The sequence below is a fragment of the Seriola aureovittata genome, chromosome 23, assembly GCF_021018895.1.
Source record: "Seriola aureovittata isolate HTS-2021-v1 ecotype China chromosome 23, ASM2101889v1, whole genome shotgun sequence".
Lineage (NCBI taxonomy): Eukaryota > Metazoa > Chordata > Actinopteri > Carangiformes > Carangidae > Seriola > Seriola aureovittata.
In genome coordinates this window covers 11,305,132-11,310,342 of record NC_079386.1, presented here as the reverse complement: position 1 = coordinate 11,310,342, position 5,211 = coordinate 11,305,132, and the positions used below count along the sequence as shown (strand labels likewise).

The following is a 5,211-nucleotide window of genomic DNA, read 5'->3' as shown; positions in this document are numbered from 1 at the left end:
CCTGTTTCCTGATTCTCGTAGAGCGGATACGCCCTCGTCTTAAAGCGGCACTGTCTCCAACAGAGAGCAGTCAACGGGGGGGGAGCAAGAGGAATCACTGACTGCTACTTCCGATGTCGCTGATTAGTTTTTTAAGGAAAAAGAAGAAGCCGTTTTTCACCCGGTTTTCACTTTAAACATTATGAAAAAGGTCTTATCACCCATTTAATGCACTTAAGAAACACACCTGGATCCCCCACAAGTTTCTCCAGTTTATTGATCACAAATCTGAAATCCTTGAAGCCGGTGACAGGTCAGTAGGTCAGAAGTCTGGGTTCCAACATTCGACGCCAACATCTCAAAAATAGCTGTTTATCATAAAAAGAGTGTCTTCTTCTCTCATGTGTTTATTTTTTGTTGTCTTAAGACTATTGCAGTGCCCTTTTCACTGTGTTATACTACGTTGTTATCACAGCGTGCAAAGTGCATTTTTCACTTCACACAGATGTGCACTGACAACTACCTCCAGCAGACAAGGGGCCAGAAAAACTGGTCATTAGCTCATCAAAGACACGCCAGACTGGACTAAACCCGACTTTCCAATATAGTAAGACAGGTAAACAGGTAACCAGCTTCAAATATCCTGGACTCTTAGATTACTGAAAATGAACTCAGCACTGATCAACACATCATTGATATGCATAAACAATCCCAACAGAGACTCAATGTCAAGGTGCTTTCCGTTGCCCCTCGTCTGCTGTTGTTGCTTTACAAAAGTATGATCTATCTATCTATCTATCTATCTATCTATCTATCTATCTATCTATCTATCTATCTATCTATCTATCTATTAATGTCTCTTATAATTCATTATTTTCCACTTACTCTCTATTGTAAAGTTGATTTCACCACTGATTTAAGGGACTGGTGTGTGGATTTAGGGGGATGTATTGGCAGAAATGGAATATAATATTCATAATTATGTTTTCATTGGTGTATAATCACGTGGAACTAAGAATTAGGTTTTCTTAAGCTTATGGAGCCTGATCTGTTGCACCACCATGTTTCTACCATAGCCCAGAATAGACAAACCAGACACTGGCTCTAAAGACAGTTTTTCTTGTTTTTACATTACATGAAGACCCCTGTAGGTTCTTCTTCACACTTGGAAAGGGAGGGATGAGGGGAGGGTTATTCAGTTGTTTGCAATCTGCAATCTCTCCACTAGATGCCACTAAATCCTACACAATGGTCCATTAAATAAACTCATTATACTTTTGTGCCTTTTATAGTTTGCCTTCTCTATATCTCCAGGTTGATTCATTAGTGTAACTGGACCATACAGTAGAATAACCATCTTTGTGTCCCTTTATCACTTGTATCAGTGCCATCGAATAGTCTGAAGTTGGTGAAGCTAGTGTCCAGGAGGAGGCTTCGCCCACCCCTGACACTCCAACAAGGAATAAAGATGTGGCAGAAGATACAAACCAGCCATCTTCTGCTACAGAAAAGAGGTATGACGTGTTTACTCTGTATTAACATATCTTCTCATTCATTATTTTCCACTTAATGTCAATTGTAAAGTTCATTTTGCCACTGAGTTAAATGTCTCTACATTTCCTCATCATTACTGTAACTGGACCATACAGAAGAAGAACCATCTTTGTTTCCCTTTCTCACCAGTGTCAGCATCATGGAGGAGACAGAGGATGGTGAAGCTGGTGTCCAGGAAGAGGCTTCACCCACACGTGACTCACAAGTTTCAGCTGCTGAGCTGCAGCTGCAAACGGCGAACGAAGATGTGGCAGAAGATACGAACCAGCCATCTTCTGCTTTATCACCAGTGTCAACACAGACAAGGAGACTGAGGGAGAAGCTAGTGTCCAGGAGGAGGCTTCATCCACCCCTGAGAAGAAGAAGAAGAAGAAGAAGAAGAAGAAAGCTTGGTGGCTGGTATTACCAGCTGACCAGCAGTTACAGTAACATGAAGCGTCTACATGTTATGGCTGAATTTAACTTTTTTTTCAATACTTATTCCCAAATGAATAAGGTGACTACAATCAAGGAGGATAAAGAAGCTAAGACACCTCGACTGTGGCCAGCAGCAACGACAGCAGTGACAAAGAGCCAAGCACTGAAGTTGCTGCTGAGATCAGTGACCCTATAAAAAGGCAACCAACCCAATCTGGTCATGTTGGGAGTCTACAGGGTGATATCTGACCGTGTACAAAAATATCTAAACACTTCACTGAATTGAAAACCCTCTCTAAACATGAGCTGGTCTGCCTTGGGTAAGCACTGGCAAAGAGACTCAAACACACACACTGAGTGTTTATATGTTGTTTTAATATTCAGGTTTAGTTTAGTATGAATCTTCATCTGTAACATACAGTGAGGAAAACAAGCTCCAATCTGTCCTTCGTCCTCTGTCTTGTTGTGTTTAAGGTTCCCCAACCTGGCACAGACTTGTTATATGAACTCCACACTACAAGGCCTCCAGACGCTGCCTCATTTCATACAGGAGGTTCACAACCAGGAGAAGGTGTGGAGTACTCACCCACAAGCTCAAATCATGAGGTACAGCACCTTACACACACTCACACGTATGCTCTCACTCCTTGGTTTGTCCGCTGATGATCCAGATCAACATCAAGTAAAAGCAACTTTGAAAAACATCATCTTCTCTTGGCTTTTGTTGTTTCCAGAGGGATTGTGAAGGTTGGAGTCTGCCGCTTCACTGACATCAAGGCACAGAAGAAATGTGTCCCAGCTGGATTCAAACAAACTGTTGCTGAATATAACTCAAAGTTTAAGGGCAACGGTCAGAAAGTTAGTAAACCTTTTTAGTTACATTACACAGCACAGTACCACACTGACCTTTTTCAAAGTAGTTTCTCATTTTCATTAAATTTCAACCTCCAACACTTTCTGTTCTGTGTGTTTCTGTGCAGGATGGCCATGAGTTCCTCAGCCGACATGCTGAGGTCTCTTGAGTTTCGACCTGGAGACAGCAGCAATTCATACGGGCATCAGATACACCTGCCCTGTCAATGATCCCATCACCTTCCAGATGTTGAGCACCAAATCCTGCAAAGGGTATGAATTCACAGGCACACACATTGTTATTCTTAGGCTGTAGAGATTCCTCATTCCTCGTTTATGAAAATTTTCTTTGTCAATTTGTGGTATAAAACCACTGATTCAGGACGTGTCGTCACAGATTCTGTGACTGTGGTTTCATTTGAATTGTCCCTTTATTCTGCAGATGTGGTTTCGAAGCGATGAGGGATGAGGACTACATGAAACTCTCCCTGGACCTGGTGCCTGGAGGCTCAGTGAGCCACTCTCTTCAGGAGTACCTTAAAGTAAGTAAATATTTATTTTGCGTTTAGTGTGATTTCAACCCCAACACACTCCATTCTCACAAAAAATGGTTGTTTGTATCTTCCATAAAGATATTTAAACTAAAACCTGCTTCTTCTTCCTGTTCCCTGCTACAGGAAGGACAGCTGGAGTATCACTAAGTGTGGAGCTCAGGAGTCAACACTGCAGAGTTCGTTCTTGACCCTGCCCAAGTGAGTAACATCACATCCATCACAAATGGCCTAAAATCTGACCACAGTGGAGTCAGGTGTCTTCCTCTGTCAGTTTGAGATCTTACCCTCCTCTTGTCTTTTCCTCCTCCTCTTTCTGTCAACAGTGTGTTGATCCTCCAACTCAAAAGATTTAGATTCACTTGAGGAAAGTGAGGAAAGTGAAGAACCCTGTGGTTCTGTCACGAGAGCTGGAGGTGAATCTGGCATCCAGCTTCAACGAACAGGTAAAGATGATGTTCAGTAAAGAAATGGCACATTTTATTTGTTATACATGGGGGGTAAAATGAAATGTATCTGTGCGTGTAGCTAACTGTTGGAAACTCTGCTCTTTTCTAGACAAAAACTCGCTACTCTCTGATGAGCATCATCAACCATTTGGGCTCCACAGCTCACTCTGGTAAGAGTTTGGTTGTGCTTGGCAGACACATGTTTTGAAAATGAGTCATGTGTCAAGGTTTATGAATTCTCTACCTCTCATGATGAACCACTAACAAGCGTGTCCTCTCCTCTCAGGCCATTACATCTGTGACGGTGCTCACAGAGAGCCATCCAGAGACTTGACAGACCGTTGGCTGACCTACAATGACAAGGACGTCAGTGAGACAACAGTGGCCGTGGTCAAAAGTGACGGAAAACAGCCTACCTGCTGTTCTGTGAAAAACAGGCAAGAGAATATTTCTACATATACATATACATATATATATATATATATATATATATATATATATATATATATATATATATCTTTTGGCAAGTTGCCCTTAGAGAAAGAAATAAGAAAAGTAAGCAATATAACATGACTTTAAAACTCTAACACTGTTGTAATGTGTGTTTGTATATTCAGCAGAAGATGACGGAGCAGGGTGAAGAAAATGGATGTAAGACGAACAGCTGCTGGAGCAGAGGAGGATGGAGACAGAGCAGGAGACCTCAGGAGGACAGCCTAAAGAGAGGCGGAGCCATTTTTGGAGGGCAGCCCTGAACCTGGGCAGACAGGCAAAGGTAAGATCTCTCTTGAAGGTGGATCAGACAGGACATCTACCAGGACCCCAACAAAGAAACACAGAGGACATCGGCCAGGACCCCAACGCAGGATCAGACAAGAGGTCAGCCGGAACCCTCTACTCAGGAACAGGCAGAACGTCAATGTTGAAAGCCAGTGCACAAATAGAAGCCAGGCGTGTGCACATGATCGGACTGCACAAAACAGTATCTGCAAAATAACCCTTACCCCTTACCCCAACCCCCAATCTCCACACACCCTAACCTCCAACCCCAGTCCCCACCCACTCTAACCCCCCCCCCCCACCCCCCCCGCGCAATGGAGCAACAAGAACTTTATTTGTTCATGATACATTGAAAACTAGTGACATTTAAAGTGTAGTGTAAGGTATTGTTTTTCAAGAAACATGACACACAGTTGCTATTGCAAGTTGCTTGAAACATGTACTGTATATTTGCCCCTTAGTCGACTGAACTTAAATACCCTGCTTATTCGTTTAAAGTTACTCACAAAGTGGTAAACATGTCCGTGCAGTAAGTGGTCTGTATGTCTGCAGCAAGACTAGAACACAAGCACATGTCATTATCTGGTGCAAATCATGTATACCAGACTTTTGGTCAGTTTGCTGTCTGT

The 5,211-nt window shown here is 42.6% G+C and overlaps 1 long non-coding RNA gene across 1 annotated transcript; it reads right to left on the bottom strand.

Annotated features, from left to right (window-relative positions):
* Positions 1-2,304: 2,304 nt before the first annotated feature.
* LOC130164801 (uncharacterized) lies at positions 2,305-3,115 on the bottom strand. Its single transcript, XR_008826663.1, has 2 exons — positions 2,857-3,115; positions 2,305-2,749 (listed from the first exon to the last, which is right to left on the bottom strand). It is a non-coding gene; the product is annotated as an uncharacterized LOC130164801 (long non-coding RNA).
* Positions 3,116-5,211: the final 2,096 nt, after the last annotated feature.